The 26,844-nt window shown below is 53.7% G+C and overlaps 3 long non-coding RNA genes across 9 annotated transcripts in view; all 3 read right to left on the bottom strand.

The window, feature by feature from the left end:
• The window catches only part of LOC122457147, a 16,060-nt gene extending 15,588 nt beyond the window's left edge, over positions 1 to 472 (bottom strand). For 4 of the 5 annotated variants that reach the window (XR_006276524.1, XR_006276525.1, XR_006276522.1 and 1 more), the window contains exon 1: positions 81 to 472. This is a non-coding gene — a long non-coding RNA (uncharacterized LOC122457147). The remainder of the gene's footprint in view (positions 1 to 80) is intronic. The other variant, XR_006276523.1, reaches the window with a different exon arrangement.
• Positions 473 to 4,613: 4,141 nt separating this feature from the next.
• LOC122457149 lies at positions 4,614 to 9,419 on the bottom strand. Its single transcript, XR_006276530.1, has 4 exons — positions 8,925 to 9,419; positions 8,347 to 8,787; positions 7,470 to 7,565; positions 4,614 to 5,496 (listed from the first exon to the last, which is right to left on the bottom strand). It is a non-coding gene; the product is annotated as an uncharacterized LOC122457149 (long non-coding RNA).
• Positions 9,420 to 11,350: 1,931 nt separating this feature from the next.
• On the bottom strand, positions 11,351 to 25,846 carry LOC119846441. 3 transcript variants are annotated; one of them, XR_006276521.1, is made up of 8 exons: positions 25,542 to 25,676; positions 23,197 to 23,298; positions 19,791 to 22,370; positions 19,217 to 19,657; positions 17,080 to 18,435; positions 15,615 to 16,932; positions 11,646 to 13,673; positions 11,351 to 11,500 (listed from the first exon to the last, which is right to left on the bottom strand). It is a non-coding gene; the product is annotated as an uncharacterized LOC119846441 (long non-coding RNA). The 3 variants fall into 3 exon arrangements; XR_006276520.1 differs by lacking the exons at positions 11,351 to 11,500; positions 11,646 to 13,673 and adding an exon at positions 25,686 to 25,846 and having other exon boundaries at positions 15,314 to 16,932; positions 17,080 to 19,657; positions 25,542 to 25,565; XR_005289882.2 differs by lacking the exons at positions 11,351 to 11,500; positions 11,646 to 13,673 and having other exon boundaries at positions 15,314 to 16,932; positions 17,080 to 19,657.
• Positions 25,847 to 26,844: the final 998 nt, after the last annotated feature.

Raw genomic sequence — 26,844 nt, 5'->3', positions numbered from 1 at the left:
CCACTGGCTTAAGAGGGAGAGGGAGCAGACCTTACACCCTGCTTACAGGGCGGTCATTTTGCCTGGCACGTCCAAGTGACCTGTAGCGAAAGCAGCATGGCAAAGGAGGCCCAAACCCTCCTTACAGGGTGGTCCTCAAGCCAGGGGCATTACAACGGAGCAGAGGCTAAAGCGCTGAAAACGAGAGACCTCCATTCCCTCAGGAGAGGGCGGTCTCTTTGCCCAGCAAGTGCCAGCGGCCCAGGAGAAGCTAAAAAGGGGAGACCTGAACCCTTCTTACAGGGAGAGGTCAATGGCACGGGGCATTTTAAAGCCTAGCTCCTAAAGAGCTGAAAGCCACAGAGAGACCGCTACCCTTCTTAAAGGGGGGTTCCTCAGCCTTAGCTACCTAACGGACACCTCAAGCCTTTTTGCTGGGAAGGGGTGGACCTTGATCCCTGTTTACAGGGAGGTCCTTTTACCTGGCACCTCAAGGGGGGAATGAAGCTTAAGTGGAAACCCCGTGTCCTCATTACAGGGAGGCCCACGCGTGCAAGGTGTGTGTCTCTTTTCTGTGGCTTCTGCTTCCATTGTCTTCTCCTGCCGGTTCTTTGGGGCTTCTGTCTTCTTCTCCGTTTTCTCTTTTGAGTTGCTAGAGAGAGAGAGAGAAAAGGGGAGAAGCGAGGTGAGGCGTGGGCTCCGTACACTCGACTACCAAACTGTTCAGATTAAATGGACAAGGCCACTCCTTGAAATTAGCCCAACTCCCAGTCTTCGGCACCAACCTGTGGCATACAGCAGGAAACCTTGCAGCAGCAGCAGCAGAAGTCGTCGGGGCCAGCTGGATGCAGAGTTCGCTCGGTTTGGACTTGGTTGTGCGTGTGAGTAGGGCATGGCGACAGGACAGCTAGAAGGACAAACCCCTAACTCTCCAAAGAGGCTGGTTTCTATAACTAGCTTTCAAATGGGCGAGTAAGCTTGGGAAAGACGCACACCCTAGTTACAGGGAGCTCACTTTGGACTTTGGCATTAAGAGGGCCAATGCAAAGAGGGGGAAAGGAAAGCGACCCGAACCCCGATCACAGGGCGGTCACCCTTCCTTCACAAAAATCCTACTTCCTTGAAACAAGGGGAAAGGAGTCACAAAGGTGACAATGTCTGGAATGAACAGGTAAGGGAGCCTCCCATGACCAAGGAATCCTCCATCCCTCACCAACACCCTTCCCGACTTACCTGTCTACCCCACCAAGAACATTACAACTGTGAACCCCCTACCCTTTTCCAAAACAGACATCCCTTACTTCTTACGCAGTCCTGTTAGTAGGGTTAGGAGCACCCACGTGCAAGATGCAAGACCACGACACCTGTAGCTATACCACCAGATCACCAACAGCTGTCATGAAGCACAGCTCTTTCAATCCCTTCAAAGACAGTCCAAAAATATAGCCTCAGTCTACCAGCAAAGAGAGCAAAGGCCTGGAATTGGGACACCACGAACGGACCATTCCCAATCAAGACAATTACACTACCACAGCCAGCAGTATGTTTCCTGCGCAGAATAAAAGAAAGGGTCCAAGCTGAGGTTGGGGGCAGCGGCAGTTGGGCAGGGCAAGAGGAAATGAGGAAGGATTGCATGGAAGTGAGGAGCTGAAAGGAGCCCCCCACCTCACCAGTTCATTTCCAGACCTGGAAAGATTTGGATTGTTTTGGGGGGTTTCTTGGCTTTTTTCAAAAAAGCGTCCAATTTCTCACGGCCTCCACCATCCCCTTACAGCCGCCCCTTCGCCACACCATGTTCCATGGGACCCCGGCTTGAATTCAAGAGGTCACAAATACGATTTGACTGCAAATGTCAAAAAAGCCAAGTCGAAATGATTTCTAGAGCAGTTTACGAGGAGAAAGAGAAAAGAGACGCTCAACCCTTCTTAAAGCGGGATCCCTCAGCCACAGGCACGGAAAGGCCCCACTGACTTAAGAGGGAGAGAGAGAAGACCTTACACCCTGCTTATAGGGCGGTCATTTTGCCTGGCATGTCCAAGTGACCTGTGGCGAATGCAGCATGGCAAAGGAGACCCAAACCCTCCTTACAGGATGGTCCTTTAGCCTGGGCCAAACCCTGAAGTGCAGAAAGGGAGAGACCTCCATCCCCTCAGGAGAGGGTGGTCTCTTTGCCCAGCAAGTGCCAGCGGCCCAAGAGAAGCTAAAAAGGGGACACCTGAACCCTTCTGACAGGGAGAGGTCAACGGCACAGGGAATTTTAAGCCTAGCTGCTAACGAGCTGAATGCCACACAAAGACCGCTACCCTTCTTAAAGGGGGGTCCCTCAGCCACAGGCACCGAAAGGCCCCACTGGCTTAAGAGGGAGAGGGAGCAGACCTTACACCCTGCTTACAGGGCGGTCATTTTGCCTGGCATGTCCAAGTGACCTGTAGCGAAAGCAGCAGGGCAAAGGAGACCCAAACCCTCCTTACAGGGTGGTCCTTTGGCCTGGGCCAAACCCCGAAGTACAGAAAGGGAGAGACCTCCATTCCCTCAGGAGAGGGTGGTCTCTTTGCCCAGCAAGTGCCAGCGGCCCAGGAGAAGCTAAAAAGGGGACACCTGAACCCTTCTGACAGGGAGAGGTCAATGGTACGGGGCATTTTAAAGCTTAGCTCCTAAAGAGCTGAAAGCCACAGAGAGACCGCTACCCTTCTTAAAGGGGGGTCCCTCAGCCACAGGTACGGAAAGGGCCCACTGGCTTAAGAGGGAGAGGGAGCAGACCTTACACCCTGCTTACAGGGCGGTCATTTTGCCTGGCACGTCCAAGTGACCTGTAGCGAAAGCAGCATGGCAAAGGAGGCCCAAACCCTCCTTACAGGGTGGTCCTCAAGCCAGGGGCATTACAACGGAGCAGAGGCTAAAGCGCTGAAAACGAGAGACCTCCATTCCCTCAGGAGAGGGCCGTCTCTTTGCCCAGCAAGTGCCAGCGGCCCAGGAGAAGCTAAAAAGGGGAGACCTGAACCCTTCTTACAGGGAGAGGTCAATGGCACGGGGCATTTTAAAGCCTAGCTCCTAAAGAGCTGAAAGCCACAGAGAGACCGCTACCCTTCTTAAAGGGGGGTTCCTCAGCCTTAGCTACCTAACGGACACCTCAAGCCTTTTTGCTGGGAAGGGGTGGACCTTGATCCCTGTTTACAGGGAGGTCCTTTTACCTGGCACCTCAAGGGGGAATGAAGCTTAAGTGGAAACCCCGTGTCCTCATTACAGGGAGGCCCACGCGTGCAAGGTGTGTGTCTCTTTTCTGTGGCTTCTGCTTCCATTGTCTTCTCCTGCCGGTTCTTTGGGGCTTCTGTCTTCTTCTCCGTTTCTCTTTTGAGTTGCTAGAGAGAGAGAGAAAAGGGGAGAAGCGAGGTGAGGCGTGGGCTCCGTACACTCGACTACCAAACTGTTCAGATTAAATGGACAAGGCCACTCCTTGAAATTAGCCCAACTCCCAGTCTTCGGCACCAACCTGTGGCATACAGCAGGAAACCTTGCAGCAGCAGCAGCAGAAGTCGTCGGGGCCAGCTGGATGCAGAGTTCGCTCGGTTTGGACTTGGTTGTGCGTGTGAGTAGGGCATGGCGACAGGACAGCTAGAAGGACAAACCCCTAACTCTCCAAAGAGGCTGGTTTCTATAACTAGCTTTCAAATGGGCGAGTAAGCTTGGGAAAGACGCACACCCTAGTTACAGGGAGCTCACTTTGGACTTTGGCATTAAGAGGGCCAATGCAAAGAGGGGGAAAGGAAAGCGACCCGAACCCCGATCACAGGGCGGTCACCCTTCCTTCACAAAAATCCTACTTCCTTGAAACAAGGGGAAAGGAGTCACAAAGGTGACAATGTCTGGAAATGAACAGGTAAGGGAGCCTCCCATGACCAAGGAATCCTCCATCCCTCACCAACACCCTTCCCGACTTACCTGTCTACCCCACCAAGAACATTACAACTGTGAACCCCCTACCCTTTTCCAAAACAGACATCCCTTACTTCTTACGCAGTCCTGTTAGTAGGGTTAGGAGCACCCACGTGCAAGATGCAAGACCACGACACCTGTAGCTATACCACCAGATCACCAACAGCTGTCATGAAGCACAGCTCTTTCAATCCCTTCAAAGACAGTCCAAAAATATAGCCTCAGTCTACCAGCAAAGAGAGCAAAGGCCTGGAATTGGGACACCACGAACGGACCATTCCCAATCAAGACAATTACACTACCACAGCCAGCAGTATGTTTCCTGCGCAGAATAAAAGAAAGGGTCCAAGCTGAGGTTGGGGGGCAGCGGCAGTTGGGCAGGGCAAGAGGAAATGAGGAAGGATTGCATGGAAGTGAGGAGCTGAAAGGAGCCCCCCACCTCACCAGTTCATTTCCAGACCTGGAAAGATTTGGATTGTTTTGGGGGGTTTCTTGGCTTTTTTCAAAAAAGCGTCCAATTTCTCACGGCCTCCACCATCCCCTTACAGCCGCCCCTTCGCCACACCATGTTCCATGGGACCCCGGCTTGAATTCAAGAGGTCACAAATACGATTTGACTGCAAATGTCAAAAAAGCCAAGTCGAAATGATTTCTAGAGCAGTTTACGAGGAGAAAGAGAAAAGAGACGCTCAACCCTTCTTAAGCGGGATCCCTCAGCCACAGGCACGGAAAGGCCCCACTGACTTAAGAGGGAGAGAGAGAAGACCTTACACCCTGCTTATAGGGCGGTCATTTTGCCTGGCATGTCCAAGTGACCTGTGGCGAATGCAGCATGGCAAAGGAGACCCAAACCCTCCTTACAGGATGGTCCTTTAGCCTGGGCCAAACCCTGAAGTGCAGAAAGGGAGAGACCTCCATCCCCTCAGGAGAGGGTGGTCTCTTTGCCCAGCAAGTGCCAGCGGCCCAAGAGAAGCTAAAAAGGGGACACCTGAACCCTTCTGACAGGGAGAGGTCAACGGCACAGGGAATTTTAAAGCCTAGCTGCTAACGAGCTGAATGCCACACAAAGACCGCTACCCTTCTTAAAGGGGGGTCCCTCAGCCACAGGCACCGAAAGGCCCCACTGGCTTAAGAGGGAGAGGGAGCAGACCTTACACCCTGCTTACAGGGCGGTCATTTTGCCTGGCATGTCCAAGTGACCTGTAGCGAAAGCAGCAGGGCAAAGGAGACCCAAACCCTCCTTACAGGGTGGTCCTTTGGCCTGGGCCAAACCCCGAAGTACAGAAAGGGAGAGACCTCCATTCCCTCAGGAGAGGGTGGTCTCTTTGCCCAGCAAGTGCCAGCGGCCCAGGAGAAGCTAAAAAGGGGACACCTGAACCCTTCTGACAGGGAGAGGTCAATGGTACGGGGCATTTTAAAGCTTAGCTCCTAAAGAGCTGAAAGCCACAGAGAGACCGCTACCCTTCTTAAAGGGGGGTCCCTCAGCCACAGGTACGGAAAGGGCCCACTGGCTTAAGAGGGAGAGGGAGCAGACCTTACACCCTGCTTACAGGGCGGTCATTTTGCCTGGCATGTCCAAGTGACCTGTAGCGAAAGTAGCATGGCAAAGGAGGCCCAAACCCTCCTTACAGGGTGGTCCTCAAGCCAGGGGCATTACAACGGAGCAGAGGCTAAAGCGCTGAAAACGAGAGACCTCCATTCCCTCAGGAGAGGGCCGTCTCTTTGCCCAGCAAGTGCCAGCGGCCCAGGAGAAGCTAAAAAGGGGAGACCTGAACCCTTCTTACAGGGAGAGGTCAATGGCACGGGGCATTTTAAAGCCTAGCTCCTAAAGAGCTGAAAGCCACAGAGAGACCGCTACCCTTCTTAAAGGGGGGTTCCTCAGCCTTAGCTACCTAACGGACACCTCAAGCCTTTTTGCTGGGAAGGGGTGGACCTTGATCCCTGTTTACAGGGAGGTCCTTTTACCTGGCACCTCAAGGGGGAATGAAGCTTAAGTGGAAACCCCGTGTCCTCATTACAGGGAGGCCCACGCGTGCAAGGTGTGTGTCTCTTTTCTGTGGCTTCTGCTTCCATTGTCTTCTCCTGCCGGTTCTTTGGGGCTTCTGTCTTCTTCTCCGTTTTCTCTTTTGAGTTGCTAGAGAGAGAGAGAGAGAGAGAGAGAGAGAGAGAGAGAGAGAGAGAGAAAAGGGGAGAAGCGAGGTGAGGCGTGGGCTCCGTACACTCGACTACCAAACTGTTCATATTAAATGGACAAGGCCACTCCTTGAAATTAGCCCAACTCCCAGTCTTCGGCACCAACCTGTGGCATACAGCAGGAAACCTTGCAGCAGCAGCAGCAGAAGTCGTCGGGGCCAGCTGGATGCAGAGTTCGCTCGGTTTGGACTTGGTTGTGCGTGTGAGTAGGGCATGGCGACAGGACAGCTAGAAGGACAAACCCCTAACTCTCCAAAGAGGCTGGTTTCTATAACTAGCTTTCAAATGGGCGAGTAAGCTTGGGAAAGACGCACGCCCTAGTTACAGGGAGCTCACTTTGGACTTTGGCATTAAGAGGGCCAATGCAAAGAGGGGGAAAGGAAAGCGACCCGAACCCCGATCACAGGGCGGTCACCCTTCCTTCACAAAAATCCTACTTCCTTGAAACAAGGGGAAAGGAGTCACAAAGGTGACAATGTCTGGAAATGAACAGGTAAGGGAGCCTCCCATGACCAAGGAATCCTCCATCCCTCACCAACACCCTTCCCGACTTACCTGTCTACCCCACCAAGAACATTACAACTGTGAACCCCCTACCCTTTTCCAAAACAGACATCCCTTACTTCTTACGCAGTCCTGTTAGTAGGGTTAGGAGCACCCACGTGCAAGATGCAAGACCACGACACCTGTAGCTATACCACCAGATCACCAACAGCTGTCATGAAGCACAGCTCTTTCAATCCCTTCAAAGACAGTCCAAAAATATAGCCTCAGTCTACCAGCAAAGAGAGCAAAGGCCTGGAATTGGGACACCACGAACGGACCATTCCCAATCAAGACAATTACACTACCACAGCCAGCAGTATGTTTCCTGCGCAGAATAAAAGAAAGGGTCCAAGCTGAGGTTGGGGGGCAGCGGCAGTTGGGCAGGGCAAGAGGAAATGAGGAAGGATTGCATGGAAGTGAGGAGCTGAAAGGAGCCCCCCACCTCACCAGTTCATTTCCAGACCTGGAAAGATTTGGATTGTTTTGGGGGGTTTCTTGGCTTTTTTCAAAAAAGCGTCCAATTTCTCACGGCCTCCACCATCCCCTTACAGCCGCCCCTTCGCCACACCATGTCCATGGGACCCCGGCTTGAATTCAAGAGGTCACAAATACGATTTGACTGCAAATGTCAAAAAAGCCAAGTCGAAATGATTTCTAGAGCAGTTTACGAGGAGAAAGAGAAAGAGACGCTCAACCCTTCTTAAAGCGGGATCCCTCAGCCACAGGCACGGAAAGGCCCCACTGACTTCAGAGGGAGAGAGAGAAGACCTTACACCCTGCTTATAGGGCGGTCATTTTGCCTGGCATGTCCAAGTGACCTGTGGCGAATGCAGCATGGCAAAGGAGACCCAAACCCTCCTTACAGGATGGTCCTTTAGCCTGGGCCAAACCCTGAAGTGCAGAAAGGGAGAGACCTCCATCCCCTCAGGAGAGGGTGGTCTCTTTGCCCAGCAAGTGCCAGCGGCCCAAGAGAAGCTAAAAAGGGGACACCTGAACCCTTCTGACAGGGAGAGGTCAACGGCACAGGGAATTTTAAAGCCTAGCTGCTAACGAGCTGAATGCCACACAAAGACCGCTACCCTTCTTAAAGGGGGGTCCCTCAGCCACAGGCACCGAAAGGCCCCACTGGCTTAAGAGGGAGAGGGAGCAGACCTTACACCCTGCTTACAGGGCGGTCATTTTGCCTGGCATGTCCAAGTGACCTGTAGCGAAAGCAGCAGGGCAAAGGAGACCCAAACCCTCCTTACAGGGTGGTCCTTTGGCCTGGGCCAAACCCCGAAGTACAGAAAGGGAGAGACCTCCATTCCCTCAGGAGAGGGTGGTCTCTTTGCCCAGCAAGTGCCAGCGGCCCAGGAGAAGCTAAAAAGGGGACACCTGAACCCTTCTGACAGGGAGAGGTCAATGGTACGGGGCATTTTAAAGCTTAGCTCCTAAAGAGCTGAAAGCCACAGAGAGACCGCTACCCTTCTTAAAGGGGGGTCCCTCAGCCACAGGTACGGAAAGGGCCCACTGGCTTAAGAGGGAGAGGGAGCAGACCTTACACCCTGCTTACAGGGCGGTCATTTTGCCTGGCACGTCCAAGTGACCTGTAGCGAAAGCAGCATGGCAAAGGAGGCCCAAACCCTCCTTACAGGGTGGTCCTCAAGCCAGGGGCATTACAACGGAGCAGAGGCTAAAGCGCTGAAAACGAGAGACCTCCATTCCCTCAGGAGAGGGCCGTCTCTTTGCCCAGCAAGTGCCAGCGGCCCAGGAGAAGCTAAAAAGGGGAGACCTGAACCCTTCTTACAGGGAGAGGTCAATGGCACGGGGCATTTTAAAGCCTAGCTCCTAAAGAGCTGAAAGCCACAGAGAGACCGCTACCCTTCTTAAAGGGGGGTTCCTCAGCCTTAGCTACCTAACGGACACCTCAAGCCTTTTTGCTGGGAAGGGGTGGACCTTGATCCCTGTTTACAGGGAGGTCCTTTTACCTGGCACCTCAAGGGGGAATGAAGCTTAAGTGGAAACCCCGTGTCCTCATTACAGGGAGGCCCACGCGTGCAAGGTGTGTGTCTCTTTTCTGTGGCTTCTGCTTCCATTGTCTTCTCCTGCCGGTTCTTTGGGGCTTCTGTCTTCTTCTCCGTTTTCTCTTTTGAGTTGCTAGAGAGAGAGAGAGAGAGAAAAGGGGAGAAGCGAGGTGAGGCGTGGGCTCCGTACACTCGACTACCAAACTGTTCAGATTAAATGGACAAGGCCACTCCTTGAAATTAGCCCAACTCCCAGTCTTCGGCACCAACCTGTGGCATACAGCAGGAAACCTTGCAGCAGCAGCAGCAGAAGTCGTCGGGGCCAGCTGGATGCAGAGTTCGCTCGGTTTGGACTTGGTTGTGCGTGTGAGTAGGGCATGGCGACAGGACAGCTAGAAGGACAAACCCCTAACTCTCCAAAGAGGCTGGTTTCTATAACTAGCTTTCAAATGGGCGAGTAAGCTTGGGAAAGACGCACACCCTAGTTACAGGGAGCTCACTTTGGACTTTGGCATTAAGAGGGCCAATGCAAAGAGGGGGAAAGGAAAGCGACCCGAACCCCGATCACAGGGCGGTCACCCTTCCTTCACAAAAATCCTACTTCCTTGAAACAAGGGGAAAGGAGTCACAAAGGTGACAATGTCTGGAAATGAACAGGTAAGGGAGCCTCCCATGACCAAGGAATCCTCCATCCCTCACCAACACCCTTCCCGACTTACCTGTCTACCCCACCAAGAACATTACAACTGTGAACCCCCTACCCTTTTCCAAACAGACATCCCTTACTTCTTACGCAGTCCTGTTAGTAGGGTTAGGAGCACCCACGTGCAAGATGCAAGACCACGACACCTGTAGCTATACCACCAGATCACCAACAGCTGTCATGAAGCACAGCTCTTTCAATCCCTTCAAAGACAGTCCAAAAATATAGCCTCAGTCTACCAGCAAAGAGAGCAAAGGCCTGGAATTGGGACACCACGAACGGACCATTCCCAATCAAGACAATTACACTACCACAGCCAGCAGTATGTTTCCTGCGCAGAATAAAGAAAGGGTCCAAGCTGAGGTTGGGGGGCAGCGGCAGTTGGGCAGGGCAAGAGGAAATGAGGAAGGATTGCATGGAAGTGAGGAGCTGAAAGGAGCCCCCCACCTCACCAGTTCATTTCCAGACCTGGAAAGATTTGGATTGTTTTGGGGGGTTTCTTGGCTTTTTTCAAAAAAGCGTCCAATTTCTCACGGCCTCCACCATCCCCTTACAGCCGCCCCTTCGCCACACCATGTTCCATGGGACCCCGGCTTGAATTCAAGAGGTCACAAATACGATTTGACTGCAAATGTCAAAAAAGCCAAGTCGAAATGATTTCTAGAGCAGTTTACGAGGAGAAAGAGAAAAGAGACGCTCAACCCTTCTTAAAGCGGGATCCCTCAGCCACAGGCACGGAAAGGCCCCACTGACTTCAGAGGGAGAGAGAGAAGACCTTACACCCTGCTTATAGGGCGGTCATTTTGCCTGGCATGTCCAAGTGACCTGTGGCGAATGCAGCATGGCAAAGGAGACCCAAACCCTCCTTACAGGATGGTCCTTTAGCCTGGGCCAAACCCTGAAGTGCAGAAAGGGAGAGACCTCCATCCCCTCAGGAGAGGGTGGTCTCTTTGCCCAGCAAGTGCCAGCGGCCCAAGAGAAGCTAAAAAGGGGACACCTGAACCCTTCTGACAGGGAGAGGTCAACGGCACAGGGAATTTTAAAGCCTAGCTGCTAACGAGCTGAATGCCACACAAAGACCGCTACCCTTCTTAAAGGGGGGTCCCTCAGCCACAGGCACCGAAAGGCCCCACTGGCTTAAGAGGGAGAGGGAGCAGACCTTACACCCTGCTTACAGGGCGGTCATTTTGCCTGGCATGTCCAAGTGACCTGTAGCGAAAGCAGCAGGGCAAAGGAGACCCAAACCCTCCTTACAGGGTGGTCCTTTGGCCTGGGCCAAACCCCGAAGTACAGAAAGGGAGAGACCTCCATTCCCTCAGGAGAGGGTGGTCTCTTTGCCCAGCAAGTGCCAGCGGCCCAGGAGAAGCTAAAAAGGGGACACCTGAACCCTTCTGACAGGGAGAGGTCAATGGTACGGGGCATTTTAAAGCTTAGCTCCTAAAGAGCTGAAAGCCACAGAGAGACCGCTACCCTTCTTAAAGGGGGGTCCCTCAGCCACAGGTACGGAAAGGGCCCACTGGCTTAAGAGGGAGAGGGAGCAGACCTTACACCCTGCTTACAGGGCGGTCATTTTGCCTGGCATGTCCAAGTGACCTGTGGCGAAAGTAGCATGGCAAAGGAGGCCCAAACCCTCCTTACAGGGTGGTCCTCAAGCCAGGGGCATTACAACGGAGCAGAGGCTAAAGCGCTGAAAACGAGAGACCTCCATTCCCTTAGGAGAGGGCCGTCTCTTTGCCCAGCAAGTGCCAGCGGCCCAGGAGAAGCTAAAAAGGGGAGACCTGAACCCTTCTTACAGGGAGAGGTCAATGGCACGGGGCATTTTAAAGCCTAGCTCCTAAAGAGCTGAAAGCCACAGAGAGACCGCTACCCTTCTTAAAGGGGGGTTCCTCAGCCTTAGCTACCTAACGGACACCTCAAGCCTTTTTGCTGGGAAGGGGTGGACCTTGATCCCTGTTTACAGGGAGGTCCTTTTACCTGGCACCTCGAGGGGGAATGAAGCTTAAGTGGAAACCCCGTGTCCTCATTACAGGGAGGCCCACGCGTGCAAGGTGTGTGTCTCTTTTCTGTGGCTTCTGCTTCCATTGTCTTCTCCTGCCGGTTCTTTGGGGCTTCTGTCTTCTTCTCCGTTTTCTCTTTTGAGTTGCTAGAGAGAGAGAGAGAGAGAGAGAGAGAAAAGGGGAGAAGCGAGGTGAGGCGTGGGCTCCGTACACTCGACTACCAAACTGTTCAGATTAAATGGACAAGGCCACTCCTTGAAATTAGCCCAACTCCCAGTCTTCGGCACCAACCTGTGGCATACAGCAGGAAACCTTGCAGCAGCAGCAGCAGAAGTCGTCGGGGCCAGCTGGATGCAGAGTTCGCTCGGTTTGGACTTGGTTGTGCGTGTGAGTAGGGCATGGCGACAGGACAGCTAGAAGGACAAACCCCTAACTCTCCAAAGAGGCTGGTTTCTATAACTAGCTTTCAAATGGGCGAGTAAGCTTGGGAAAGACGCACACCCTAGTTACAGGGAGCTCACTTTGGACTTTGGCATTAAGAGGGCCAATGCAAAGAGGGGGAAAGGAAAGCGACCCGAACCCCGATCACAGGGCGGTCACCCTTCCTTCACAAAAATCCTACTTCCTTGAAACAAGGGGAAAGGAGTCACAAAGGTGACAATGTCTGGAAATGAACAGGTAAGGGAGCCTCCCATGACCAAGGAATCCTCCATCCCTCACCAACACCCTTCCCGACTTACCTGTCTACCCCACCAAGAACATTACAACTGTGAACCCCCTACCCTTTTCCAAAACAGACATCCCTTACTTCTTACGCAGTCCTGTTAGTAGGGTTAGGAGCACCCACGTGCAAGATGCAAGACCACGACACCTGTAGCTATACCACCAGATCACCAACAGCTGTCATGAAGCACAGCTCTTTCAATCCCTTCAAAGACAGTCCAAAAATATAGCCTCAGTCTACCAGCAAAGAGAGCAAAGGCCTGGAATTGGGACACCACGAACGGACCATTCCCAATCAAGACAATTACACTACCACAGCCAGCAGTATGTTTCCTGCGCAGAATAAAAGAAAGGGTCCAAGCTGAGCTTGGGGGGCAGCGGCAGTTGGGCAGGGCAAGAGGAAATGAGGAAGGATTGCATGGAAGTGAGGAGCTGAAAGGAGCCCCCCACCTCACCAGTTCATTTCCAGACCTGGAAAGATTTGGATTGTTTTGGGGGGTTTCTTGGCTTTTTTCAAAAAAGCGTCCAATTTCTCACGGCCTCCACCATCCCCTTACAGCCGCCCCTTCGCCACACCATGTTCCATGGGACCCCGGCTTGAATTCAAGAGGTCACAAATACGATTTGACTGCAAATGTCAAAAAAGCCAAGTCGAAATGATTTCTAGAGCAGTTTACGAGGAGAAAGAGAAAAGAGACGCTCAACCCTTCTTAAAGCGGGATCCCTCAGCCACAGGCACGGAAAGGCCCCACTGACTTCAGAGGGAGAGAGAGAAGACCTTACACCCTGCTTATAGGGCGGTCATTTTGCCTGGCATGTCCAAGTGACCTGTGGCGAATGCAGCATGGCAAAGGAGACCCAAACCCTCCTTACAGGATGGTCCTTTAGCCTGGGCCAAACCCTGAAGTGCAGAAAGGGAGAGACCTCCATCCCCTCAGGAGAGGGTGGTCTCTTTGCCCAGCAAGTGCCAGCGGCCCAAGAGAAGCTAAAAAGGGGACACCTGAACCCTTCTGACAGGGAGAGGTCAACAGCACAGGGAATTTTAAAGCCTAGCTGCTAACGAGCTGAATGCCACACAAAGACCGCTACCCTTCTTAAAGGGGGGTCCCTCAGCCACAGGCACCGAAAGGCCCCACTGGCTTAAGAGGGAGAGGGAGCAGACCTTACACCCTGCTTACAGGGCGGTCATTTTGCCTGGCATGTCCAAGTGACCTGTAGCGAAAGCAGCAGGGCAAAGGAGACCCAAACCCTCCTTACAGGGTGGTCCTTTGGCCTGGGCCAAACCCCGAAGTACAGAAAGGGAGAGACCTCCATTCCCTCAGGAGAGGGTGGTCTCTTTGCCCAGCAAGTGCCAGCGGCCCAGGAGAAGCTAAAAAGGGGACACCTGAACCCTTCTGACAGGGAGAGGTCAATGGTACGGGGCATTTTAAAGCTTAGCTCCTAAAGAGCTGAAAGCCACAGAGAGACCGCTACCCTTCTTAAAGGGGGGTCCCTCAGCCACAGGTACGGAAAGGGCCCACTGGCTTAAGAGGGAGAGGGAGCAGACCTTACACCCTGCTTACAGGGCGGTCATTTTGCCTGGCATGTCCAAGTGACCTGTAGCGAAAGCAGCATGGCAAAGGAGGCCCAAACCCTCCTTACAGGGTGGTCCTCAAGCCAGGGGCATTACAACGGAGCAGAGGCTAAAGCGCTGAAAACGAGAGACCTCCATTCCCTCAGGAGAGGGCCGTCTCTTTGCCCAGCAAGTGCCAGCGGCCCAGGAGAAGCTAAAAAGGGGAGACCTGAACCCTTCTTACAGGGAGAGGTCAATGGCACGGGGCATTTTAAAGCCTAGCTCCTAAAGAGCTGAAAGCCACAGAGAGACCGCTACCCTTCTTAAAGGGGGGTTCCTCAGCCTTAGCTACCTAACGGACACCTCAAGCCTTTTTGCTGGGAAGGGGTGGACCTTGATCCCTGTTTACAGGGAGGTCCTTTTACCTGGCACCTCAAGGGGGAATGAAGCTTAAGTGGAAACCCCGTGTCCTCATTACAGGGAGGCCCACGCGTGCAAGGTGTGTGTCTCTTTTCTGTGGCTTCTGCTTCCATTGTCTTCTCCTGCCGGTTCTTTGGGGCTTCTGTCTTCTTCTCCGTTTTCTCTTTTGAGTTGCTAGAGAGAGAGAGAAAAGGGGAGAAGCGAGGTGAGGCGTGGGCTCCGTACACTCGACTACCAAACTGTTCAGATTAAATGGACAAGGCCACTCCTTGAAATTAGCCCAACTCCCAGTCTTCGGCACCAACCTGTGGCATACAGCAGGAAACCTTGCAGCAGCAGCAGCAGAAGTCGTCGGGGCCAGCTGGATGCAGAGTTCGCTCGGTTTGGACTTGGTTGTGCGTGTGAGTAGGGCATGGCGACAGGACAGCTAGAAGGACAAACCCCTAACTCTCCAAAGAGGCTGGTTTCTATAACTAGCTTTCAAATGGGCGAGTAAGCTTGGGAAAGACGCACGCCCTAGTTACAGGGAGCTCACTTTGGACTTTGGCATTAAGAGGGCCAATGCAAAGAGGGGGAAAGGAAAGCGACCCGAACCCCGATCACAGGGCGGTCACCCTTCCTTCACAAAAATCCTACTTCCTTGAAACAAGGGGAAAGGAGTCACAAAGGTGACAATGTCTGGAAATGAACAGGTAAGGGAGCCTCCCATGACCAAGGAATCCTCCATCCCTCACCAACACCCTTCCCGACTTACCTGTCTACCCCACCAAGAACATTACAACTGTGAACCCCCTACCCTTTTCCAAAACAGACATCCCTTACTTCTTACGCAGTCCTGTTAGTAGGGTTAGGAGCACCCACGTGCAAGATGCAAGACCACGACACCTGTAGCTATACCACCAGATCACCAACAGCTGTCATGAAGCACAGCTCTTTCAATCCCTTCAAAGACAGTCCAAAAATATAGCCTCAGTCTACCAGCAAAGAGAGCAAAGGCCTGGAATTGGGACACCACGAACGGACCATTCCCAATCAAGACAATTACACTACCCCCGCCAGCAGTATGTTTCCGGCGCAGAATAAAAGAAAGGGTCCAAGCTGAGCTTGGGGGGCAGCGGCAGTTGGGCAGGGCAAGAGGAAATGAGGAAGGATTGCATGGAAGTGAGGAGCTGAAAGGAGCCCCCCACCTCACCAGTTCATTTCCAGACCTGGAAAGATTTGGATTGTTTTGGGGGGTTTCTTGGCTTTTTTCAAAAAAGCGTCCAATTTCTCACGGCCTCCACCATCCCCTTACAGCCGCCCCTTCGCCACACCATGTTCCATGGGACCCCGGCTTGAATTCAAGAGGTCACAAATACGATTTGACTGCAAATGTCAAAAAAGCCAAGTCGAAATGATTTCTAGAGCAGTTTACGAGGAGAAAGAGAAAAGAGACGCTCAACCCTTCTTAAAGCGGGATCCCTCAGCCACAGGCACGGAAAGGCCCCACTGACTTCAGAGGGAGAGAGAGAAGACCTTACACCCTGCTTATAGGGCGGTCATTTTGCCTGGCATGTCCAAGTGACCTGTGGCGAATGCAGCATGGCAAAGGAGACCCAAACCCTCCTTACAGGATGGTCCTTTAGCCTGGGCGAAACCCTGAAGTGCAGAAAGGGAGAGACCTCCATCCCCTCAGGAGAGGGTGGTCTCTTTGCCCAGCAAGTGCCAGCGGCCCAAGAGAAGCTAAAAAGGGGACACCTGAACCCTTCTGACAGGGAGAGGTCAACGGCACAGGGAATTTTAAAGCCTAGCTGCTAACGAGCTGAATGCCACACAAAGACCGCTACCCTTCTTAAAGGGGGGTCCCTCAGCCACAGGCACCGAAAGGCCCCACTGGCTTAAGAGGGAGAGGGAGCAGACCTTACACCCTGCTTACAGGGCGGTCATTTTGCCTGGCATGTCCAAGTGACCTGTAGCGAAAGCAGCAGGGCAAAGGAGACCCAAACCCTCCTTACAGGGTGGTCCTTTGGCCTGGGCCAAACCCCGAAGTACAGAAAGGGAGAGACCTCCATTCCCTCAGGAGAGGGTGGTCTCTTTGCCCAGCAAGTGCCAGCGGCCCAGGAGAAGCTAAAAAGGGGACACCTGAACCCTTCTGACAGGGAGAGGTCAATGGTACGGGGCATTTTAAAGCTTAGCTCCTAAAGAGCTGAAAGCCACAGAGAGACCGCTACCCTTCTTAAAGGGGGGTCCCTCAGCCACAGGTACGGAAAGGGCCCACTGGCTTAAGAGGGAGAGGGAGCAGACCTTACACCCTGCTTACAGGGCGGTCATTTTGCCTGGCATGTCCAAGTGACCTGTGGCGAAAGTAGCATGGCAAAGGAGGCCCAAACCCTCCTTACAGGGTGGTCCTCAAGCCAGGGGCATTACAACGGAGCAGAGGCTAAAGCGCTGAAAACGAGAGACCTCCATTCCCTCAGGAGAGGGCCGTCTCTTTGCCCAGCAAGTGCCAGCGGCCCAGGAGAAGCTAAAAAGGGGAGACCTGAACCCTTCTTACAGGGAGAGGTCAATGGCACGGGGCATTTTAAAGCCTAGCTCCTAAAGAGCTGAAAGCCACAGAGAGACCGCTACCCTTCTTAAAGGGGGGTTCCTCAGCCTTAGCTACCTAACGGACACCTCAAGCCTTTTTGCTGGGAAGGGGTGGACCTTGATCCCTGTTTACAGGGAGGTCCTTTTACCTGGCACCTCAAGGGGGAATGAAGCTTAAGTGGAAACCCCGTGTCCTCATTACAGGGAGGCCCACGCGTGCAAGGTGTGTGTCTCTTTTCTGTGGCTTCTGCTTCCATTGTCTTCTCCTGCCGGTTCTTTGGGGCTTCTGTCTTCTTCTCCGTTTTCTCTTTTGAGTTGCTAGAGAGAGAGAGAGAGAGAGAGAGAGAGAAAAGGGGAGAAGCGAGGTGAGGCGTGGGCTCCGTACACTCGACTACCAAACTGTTCAGATTAAATGGACAAGGCCACTCCTTGAAATTAGCCCAACTCCCAGTCTTCGGCACCAACCTGTGGCATACAGCAGGAAACCTTGCAGCAGCAGCAGCAGAAGTCGTCGGGGCCAGCTGGATGCAGAGTTCGCTCGGTTTGGACTTGGTTGTGCGTGTGAGTAGGGCATGGCGACAGGACAGCTAGAAGGACAAACCCCTAACTCTCCAAAGAGGCTGGTTTCTATAACTAGCTTTCAAATGGGCGAGTAAGCTTGGGAAAGACGCACACCCTAGTTACAGGGAGCTCACTTTGGACTTTGGCATTAAGAGGGCCAATGCAAAGAGGGGGAAAGGAAAGCGACCCGAACCCCGATCACAGGGCGGTCACCCTTCCTTCACAAAAATCCTACTTCCTTGAAACAAGGGGAAAGGAGTCACAAAGGTGACAATGTCTGGAAATGAACAGGTAAGGGAGCCTCCCATGACCAAGGAATCCTCCATCCCTCACCAACACCCTTCCCGACTTACCTGTCTACCCCACCAAGAACATTACAACTGTGAACCCCCTACCCTTTTCCAAAACAGACATCCCTTACTTCTTACGCAGTCCTGTTAGTAGGGTTAGGAGCACCCACGTGCAAGATGCAAGACCACGACACCTGTAGCTATACCACCAGATCACCAACAGCTGTCATGAAGCACAGCTCTTTCAATCCCTTCAAAGACAGTCCAAAAATATAGCCTCAGTCTACCAGCAAAGAGAGCAAAGGCCTGGAATTGGGACACCACGAACGGACCATTCCCAATCAAGACAATTACACTACCACAGCCAGCAGTATGTTTCCTGCGCAGAATAAAAGAAAGGGTCCAAGCTGAGGTTGGGGGGCAGCGGCAGTTGGGCAGGGCAAGAGGAAATGAGGAAGGATTGCATGGAAGTGAGGAGCTGAAAGGAGCCCCCCACCTCACCAGTTCATTTCCAGACCTGGAAAGATTTGGATTGTTTTGGGGGGTTTCTTGGCTTTTTTCAAAAAAGCGTCCAATTTCTCACGGCCTCCACCATCCCCTTACAGCCGCCCCTTCGCCACACCATGTTCCATGGGACCCCGGCTTGAATTCAAGAGGTCACAAATACGATTTGACTGCAAATGTCAAAAAAGCCAAGTCGAAATGATTTCTAGAGCAGTTTACGAGGAGAAAGAGAAAAGAGACGCTCAACCCTTCTTAAAGCGGGATCCCTCAGCCACAGGCACGGAAAGGCCCCACTGACTTCAGAGGGAGAGAGAGAAGACCTTACACCCTGCTTATAGGGCGGTCATTTTGCCTGGCATGTCCAAGTGACCTGTGGCGAATGCAGCATGGCAAAGGAGACCCAAACCCTCCTTACAGGATGGTCCTTTAGCCTGGGCCAAACCCTGAAGTGCAGAAAGGGAGAGACCTCCATCCCCTCAGGAGAGGGTGGTCTCTTTGCCCAGCAAGTGCCAGCGGCCCAAGAGAAGCTAAAAAGGGGACACCTGAACCCTTCTGACAGGGAGAGGTCAACGGCACAGGGAATTTTAAAGCCTAGCTGCTAACGAGCTGAATGCCACACAAAGACCGCTACCCTTCTTAAAGGGGGGTCCCTCAGCCACAGGCACCGAAAGGCCCCACTGGCTTAAGAGGGAGAGGGAGCAGACCTTACACCCTGCTTACAGGGCGGTCATTTTGCCTGGCATGTCCAAGTGACCTGTAGCGAAAGCAGCAGGGCAAAGGAGAGCCAAACCCTCCTTACAGGGTGGTCCTTTGGCCTGGGCCAAACCCCGAAGTACAGAAAGGGAGAGACCTCCATTCCCTCAGGAGAGGGTGGTCTCTTTGCCCAGCAAGTGCCAGCGGCCCAGGAGAAGCTAAAAAGGGGACACCTGAACCCTTCTGACAGGGAGAGGTCAATGGTACGGGGCATTTTAAAGCTTAGCTCCTAAAGAGCTGAAAGCCACAGAGAGACCGCTACCCTTCTTAAAGGGGGGTCCCTCAGCCACAGGTACGGAAAGGGCCCACTGGCTTAAGAGGGAGAGGGAGCAGACCTTACACCCTGCTTACAGGGCGGTCATTTTGCCTGGCATGTCCAAGTGACCTGTAGCGAAAGCAGCATGGCAAAGGAGGCCCAAACCCTCCTTACAGGGTGGTCCTCAAGCCAGGGGCATTACAACGGAGCAGAGGCTAAAGCGCTGAAAACGAGAGACCTCCATTCCCTCAGGAGAGGGCCGTCTCTTTGCCCAGCAAGTGCCAGCGGCCCAGGAGAAGCTAAAAAGGGGAGACCTGAACCCTTCTTACAGGGAGAGGTCAATGGCACGGGGCATTTTAAAGCCTAGCTCCTAAAGAGCTGAAAGCCACAGAGAGACCGCTACCCTTCTTAAAGGGGGGTTCCTCAGCCTTAGCTACCTAACGGACACCTCAAGCCTTTTTGCTGGGAAGGGGTGGACCTTGATCCCTGTTTACAGGGAGGTCCTTTTACCTGGCACCTCAAGGGGGAATGAAGCTTAAGTGGAAACCCCGTGTCCTCATTACAGGGAGGCCCACGCGTGCAAGGTGTGTGTCTCTTTTCTGTGGCTTCTGCTTCCATTGTCTTCTCCTGCCGGTTCTTTGGGGCTTCTGTCTTCTTCTCCGTTTTCTCTTTTGAGTTGCTAGAGAGAGAGAGAGAAAAGGGGAGAAGCGAGGTGAGGCGTGGGCTCCGTACACTCGACTACCAAACTGTTCAGATTAAATGGACAAGGCCACTCCTTGAAATTAGCCCAACTCCCAGTCTTCGGCACCAACCTGTGGCATACAGCAGGAAACCTTGCAGCAGCAGCAGCAGAAGTCGTCGGGGCCAGCTGGATGCAGAGTTCGCTCGGTTTGGACTTGGTTGTGCGTGTGAGTAGGGCATGGCGACAGGACAGCTAGAAGGACAAACCCCTAACTCTCCAAAGAGGCTGGTTTCTATAACTAGCTTTCAAATGGGCGAGTAAGCTTGGGAAAGACGCACACCCTAGTTACAGGGAGCTCACTTTGGACTTTGGCATTAAGAGGGCCAATGCAAAGAGGGGGAAAGGAAAGCGACCCGAACCCCGATCACAGGGCGGTCACCCTTCCTTCACAAAAATCCTACTTCCTTGAAACAAGGGGAAAGGAGTCACAAAGGTGACAATGTCTGGAAATGAACAGGTAAGGGAGCCTCCCATGACCAAGGAATCCTCCATCCCTCACCAACACCCTTCCCGACTTACCTGTCTACCCCACCAAGAACATTACAACTGTGAACCCCCTACCCTTTTCCAAAACAGACATCCCTTACTTCTTACGCAGTCCTGTTAGTAGGGTTAGGAGCACCCACGTGCAAGATGCAAGACCACGACACCTGTAGCTATACCACCAGATCACCAACAGCTGTCATGAAGCACAGCTCTTTCAATCCCTTCAAAGACAGTCCAAAAATATAGCCTCAGTCTACCAGCAAAGAGAGCAAAGGCCTGGAATTGGGACACCACGAACGGACCATTCCCAATCAAGACAATTACACTACCACAGCCAGCAGTATGTTTCCTGCGCAGAATAAAAGAAAGGGTCCAAGCTGAGGTTGGGGGGCAGCGGCAGTTGGGCAGGGCAAGAGGAAATGAGGAAGGATTGCATGGAAGTGAGGAGCTGAAAGGAGCCCCCCACCTCACCAGTTCATTTCCAGACCTGGAAAGATTTGGATTGTTTTGGGGGGTTTCTTGGCTTTTTTCAAAAAAGCGTCCAATTTCTCACGGCCTCCACCATCCCCTTACAGCCGCCCCTTCGCCACACCATGTTCCATGGGACCCCGGCTTGAATTCAAGAGGTCACAAATACGATTTGACTGCAAATGTCAAAAAAGCCAAGTCGAAATGATTTCTAGAGCAGTTTACGAGGAGAAAGAGAAAAGAGACGCTCAACCCTTCTTAAAGCGGGATCCCTCAGCCACAGGCACGGAAAGGCCCCACTGACTTCAGAGGGAGAGAGAGAAGACCTTACACCCTGCTTATAGGGCGGTCATTTTGCCTGGCATGTCCAAGTGACCTGTGGCGAATGCAGCATGGCAAAGGAGACCCAAACCCTCCTTACAGGATGGTCCTTTAGCCTGGGCCAAACCCTGAAGTGCAGAAAGGGAGAGACCTCCATCCCCTCAGGAGAGGGTGGTCTCTTTGCCCTGCAAGTGCCAGCGGCCCAAGAGAAGCTAAAAAGGGGACACCTGAACCCTTCTGACAGGGAGAGGTCAACGGCACAGGGAATTTTAAAGCCTAGCTGCTAACGAGCTGAATGCCACACAAAGACCGCTACCCTTCTTAAAGGGGGGTCCCTCAGCCACAGGCACCGAAAGGCCCCACTGGCTTAAGAGGGAGAGGGAGCAGACCTTACACCCTGCTTACAGGGCGGTCATTTTGCCTGGCATGTCCAAGTGACCTGTAGCGAAAGCAGCAGGGCAAAGGAGACCCAAACCCTCCTTACAGGGTGGTCCTTTGGCCTGGGCCAAACCCCGAAGTACAGAAAGGGAGAGACCTCCATTCCCTCAGGAGAGGGTGGTCTCTTTGCCCAGCAAGTGCCAGCGGCCCAGGAGAAGCTAAAAAGGGGACACCTGAACCCTTCTGACAGGGAGAGGTCAATGGTACGGGGCATTTTAAAGCTTAGCTCCTAAAGAGCTGAAAGCCACAGAGAGACCGCTACCCTTCTTAAAGGGGGGTCCCTCAGCCACAGGTACGGAAAGGGCCCACTGGCTTAAGAGGGAGAGGGAGAAGACCTTACATCCTGCTTACAGGGCGGTCATTTTGCCTGGCATGTCCAAGTGACCTGTGGCAAAAGTAGCATGGCAAAGGAGGCCCAAACCCTCCTTACAGGGTGGTCCTCAAGCCAGGGGCATTACAACGGAGCAGAGGCTAAAGCGCTGAAAACGAGAGACCTCCATTCCCTCAGGAGAGGGCCGTCTCTTTGCCCAGCAAGTGCCAGCGGCCCAGGAGAAGCTAAAAAGGGGAGACCTGAACCCTTCTTACAGGGAGAGGTCAATGGCACGGGGCATTTTAAAGCCTAGCTCCTAAAGAGCTGAAAGCCACAGAGAGACCGCTACCCTTCTTAAAGGGGGGTTCCTCAGCCTTAGCTACCTAACGGACACCTCAAGCCTTTTTGCTGGGAAGGGGTGGACCTTGATCCCTGTTTACAGGGAGGTCCTTTTACCTGGCACCTCAAGGGGGAATGAAGCTTAAGTGGAAACCCCGTGTCCTCATTACAGGGAGGCCCACGCGTGCAAGGTGTGTGTGTCTCTTTTCTGTGGCTTCTGCTTCCATTGTCTTCTCCTGCCGGTTCTTTGGGGCTTCTGTCTTCTTCTCCGTTTTCTCTTTTGAGTTGCTAGAGAGAGAGAGAGAGAGAGAGAGAGAAAAGGGGAGAAGCGAGGTGAGGCGTGGGCTCCGTACACTCGACTACCAAACTGTTCAGATTAAATGGACAAGGCCACTCCTTGAAATTAGCCCAACTCCCAGTCTTCGGCATCAACCTGTGGCATACAGCAGGAAACCTTGCAGCAGCAGCAGCAGAAGTCGTCGGGGCCAGCTGGATGCAGAGTTCGCTCGGTTTGGACTTGGTTGTGCGTGTGAGTAGGGCATGGCGACAGGACAGCTAGAAGGACAAACCCCTAACTCTCCAAAGAGGCTGGTTTCTATAACTAGCTTTCAAATGGGCGAGTAAGCTTGGGAAAGACGCACACCCTAGTTACAGGGAGCTCACTTTGGACTTTGGCATTAAGAGGGCCAATGCAAAGAGGGGGAAAGGAAAGCCATCCGAACCCCGATTACAGGGCATTTACCCTTTCTTAAAAAAAAAGGCTACTTCCCTGAAACAAGGGGAAAGGAGTCACAAAAGTGAAAGCATCTGGAAAGTTATAAGTAACGTAAGAATCATGCTGACTCTCCGATTACCAATATAATCTCCAGTGTTCATCAATACCCTTCCACTAAAGTTCTGTATGTGTATACCATAACATTTATAAAAAGAAAAGGAGTACTTGTGGCACCTTAGAGACTAACATGAAAAAACTCGCACAGATACAGACAGACATCATCTTCCTCTCCAATTTTTTAAATTTGTTAGTCTCTAAGGTGCCACAAGTACTCCTTTTCTTTTTGCGAATACAGACTAACACGGCTGCTACTCTGAAACCCATAACATTTATGTATACCTTCTTGATAGGGACAATCTTTCTTTTTCCATAGCTTTGTTTTTCATTCCCTTTTGCTTTAGTTGATTTGTTTCTTTATTGTTTTTGTGTATTTTTGTTGTCCTTCATAGAGAGAGAGAGAGAGAGAGAGAGAGAGATGAGAAGTAAAAACATTACGTTTGGGCGCAGTAGACATGATTATCACAACGTCAATTCAATCAGCATAAACTCCATTCTGTTTTCTACCCAGCATCTTCTGCCCAGTCGGCACAAGTTGCCTCAGGGTTTTTTCCACCCACAGCGCCCTGCCCAGTCAACACGAGCTACTTGAGGCTTCTCCCATCTGGTGCGTCCTTCCCAGGCAGCGGAAGCCGACTCAGGTCTTTCCCCACACATTGGCCCCTGCTCAGTCAACACGAGCGGTTTGAGGCTTCTCCCACTCGGTGCCTCCTGACCAGTCAGCACAAGCTGCCTCAGGGCTTTTCCAACCAGCCAGTGCGAGTTGCCTCAGGGCTTTTCCCGCCCAGTGCCTCCTGCCCAGCCAGTGCTTTTCCCACCCTGCATCTCCTGCCTAGTCAGCACGAGGTGCCTTAGGCTTCTCCCACTCGGTGCCTCCTGCCCAGTCAGAGTGACCCACCTCAGGGCTTTTCCCTCCCACTGCCACCTGCCCAGTCAGTGTGACCCACCTCAGGGCTTTTCTCTCCCACTGCCCCCTGCCCAGTCAGTGTGACCCACCTCAGGGCTTTTCCCTCCCACTGCCCCCTGCCCAGTCAACAAGAGTTGCTTGCAGCTTTTCCTGCCTACCGCCTCATGGCCAGCCACGTGAGCCACCTCAGGGCTTTTCCCACCCAGTGACTCCTGCTCTGTCAGCACAAGTTGCCTCAGGGCTTTTCCCGCCCAGCCAGGGCGAGCCAGCTGAGGGCTTTACCCGCCAAGCGCCTCCTGCCCAGTCAGCACGAGGTGCCTGAGGCTTCTCCCACCGGTGCCTCCTGCCCAGTCAGCACAAACTGCCTCAGGGCTTTTCCCGCCCAGCCAGCGCGAGTCGCCTCAGGGATTTTCTCGCCCAGCGCCTCCTGCCCAGCCAGCGCGAGTCACCTCAGGGCTTTTCCCGCCCAGCGCCTCCTGCCCAGCCAGCGCGAGTCACCTCAGGGCTTTTCCCGCCCAGCGCCTCCTGCCCAGCCAGCGCGAGTCACCTCAGGGCTTTTCCCGCCCAGCGCCTCCTGCCCAGTCAGAGTGACCCACCTCAGGGCTTTTCCCTCCCACTGCCCCCTGCCCAGTCAGAGTGACCCACCTCAGGGCTTTTCCCTCCCACTGCCCCCTGCCCAGTCAACAAGAGTTGCTTGTGGCTTTTCCTGCCTACCGCCTCATGGCCAGCCATGTGAGCCACCTCAGGGCTTTTCCCACCCAGTGTCTCCTGCTCTGTCAGCACAAGCTGCCTCAGGGCTTTTCCCGCCCAGCCAGGGCGAGCCACCCGAGGGCTTTTCCCGCCCAGTGCCCACTGCCCAGTCAGCACGAGGTGCCTGAGGCTTCTCCCACCGGTGCCTCCTGCCCAGTCAGCACAAACTGCCTCAGGGCTTTTCCCGCCCAGCCAGTGCGAGTCACCTCAGGGCTTTTCCCGCCCAGTGCCCACTGCCCAGTCAACACGAGCTGCTTGAGGCTTTTCCCACCTAGCGCCTTGTGCACAGCCAGGGTGAGCCGCCTCAGGACTTTTTCTGCCCAGGGCTTTCTGCCCAGTCAACACGAGTCACCTCAGGGCTTTTCCTGCCCAGGCACTGAGAGCCACCTGAGGGCTTTTCTGCCCAGCGCCTCCTCCCCACCCAGTGCGAGTCACCTCAGGGCTTTTCCCGCCCAGCACCTCCTGCCCAGTCAGCACAAGTGTCCTGGGAGCTTTCCCACCCAACTCAGGAATGCCTCCACACCCCTTCCATCTTTATCCAGAACTCATCACAGCCCCATCCCCAAATCTGAGACAGCCCCTCACTGCACAAGTTCTCAGCACGAGAACCCCACTGCCCAGCTCCTCCCAACAGCCCATCTTAATCCCAGGTCCCCACCACAACAGCCGTCCCCAGTCTCACAACCCTCTTCATCATACTCCACCACTCACGTCACTAACAGAGACCCTAAACAACCATGACCTGAGCCACCAGCATCTATTTAAGAAAAGTAGAAAAACTACTGGTTCTAGTATAGCCATTCTCTTCTCAACCCACGCCTCCCCTCACTGGGCACTCACTCCCAGCCGAAGAGCCCGCTGTCTCTCTTCCACTGCCTAAGAGTTGCCCCAAACTGCATTCCCCACTCAGTCACAACCCACCCCCACCACCTCAGCTTAGCCCCTAACACCAAGAACCTCACAGACGTACCATTTAGCAGAAGCTGTTAAACACCTAAGACATGCAGAGAGCAGCTTCTTTACTGTGCGACCCATCCTGAACAGGAGCCTCTCCAGGAGTCTCCTCCCAGGTAGGCAGCGTGACCCACCTCCTGCCCTGCCCTGCCCTGCCCACCCGGTGCCTCCTGCCCAGTCAGCACGAGCCGTCTGCTGCCCTTCCCGCTCAGCGCCTCCTGCCCAATCAGCACGAGCCGCCTCCTGCCCTTCCCGCTCAGCGCCTCCTCCTCAATCAGCACGAGCCGCCTCCTGCCCTTCCCGCTCAGCGCCTCCTGCCCAATCAGCACGAGCCGCCTCCTGCCCTTCCCGCTCAGCGCCTCCTGCCCAATCAGCACGAGCCGCCTCCTGCCCTTCCCGCTCAGCGCCTCCTCCTCAATCAGCACGAGCCGCCTCCTGCCCTTCCCGCTCAGCGCCTCCTGCCCAATCAGCACGAGCCGCCTCCTGCCCTGCCCACCTGATGCCTCCTGCCCAATCAGCACAAGCTGCCTCCTGCCCTGCCCACCTGATGCCTCCTGCCCAATCAGCACAAGCCGCCTCCTGCCCTGCCCACTCAGCACCTCCTGCCCAATTAGCATGACCCGCCTCTTGCCCAGCCAAGGCAAGCTGCCTCCTGCCCTTCCCGCCCGGTGCCACCTGCCCAATCAGTGCAAGTCACCTCAGTGGTTTTTCCACCTGGCATCTCCTGCCCCATCAGCACAAGGTGCCTCAGGGCTGCCTGCACAACCCCTGCTCCTCAGCCAGACATTCACCACAGATTGCCACTCAAATCTGAGTCAGCACCTCATAGCACCTTGTCTCTGCCCTAGGATGTCCCCAATGCTAGAACCCCCTGGCTCAACTCCTCCCCACCATTATACTCGTCTCCCACTCACTGCACCCACTCAGCCATAGAGATCCTGATCACCATGAGAAGGAACCACCACCAACCTCAGAACCTCCCAGGACCAGCTAGTTTTGGCATAACCAATGGCCCAAGCCACTCAAGAGCATCCTGCTCAGCCCCATGTCCTCTAATTTGGAGTGGGATAAAGGGGCTTCACAAATGGCTTAGTCAGCTCCCCTTCTCTCTTGGAGACTGCACGAGCCCCACCCTGGAGGAAGGGCACACCCCTAGTTCTGCCACTTCCCCATTCATGTCAGAGGTCTTGGGGACTTTGCATGTGCTGCAGAGTAATTGCCCCGGGAATTGTGGAGGGACCACTCTTCCTGCTCCCTCTTTATGCAAGCTTTGGCTTCCTTTGACATGTTCTGCAGGGGAGCAGAAACACGGGAGCCCA

The sequence above is a fragment of the Dermochelys coriacea genome, chromosome 21 (assembly GCF_009764565.3).
Source record: "Dermochelys coriacea isolate rDerCor1 chromosome 21, rDerCor1.pri.v4, whole genome shotgun sequence".
Lineage (NCBI taxonomy): Eukaryota > Metazoa > Chordata > Testudines > Dermochelyidae > Dermochelys > Dermochelys coriacea.
Note: the sequence above shows the minus strand (reverse complement) of the source record. Positions and strands in the feature narration are given on the sequence as shown.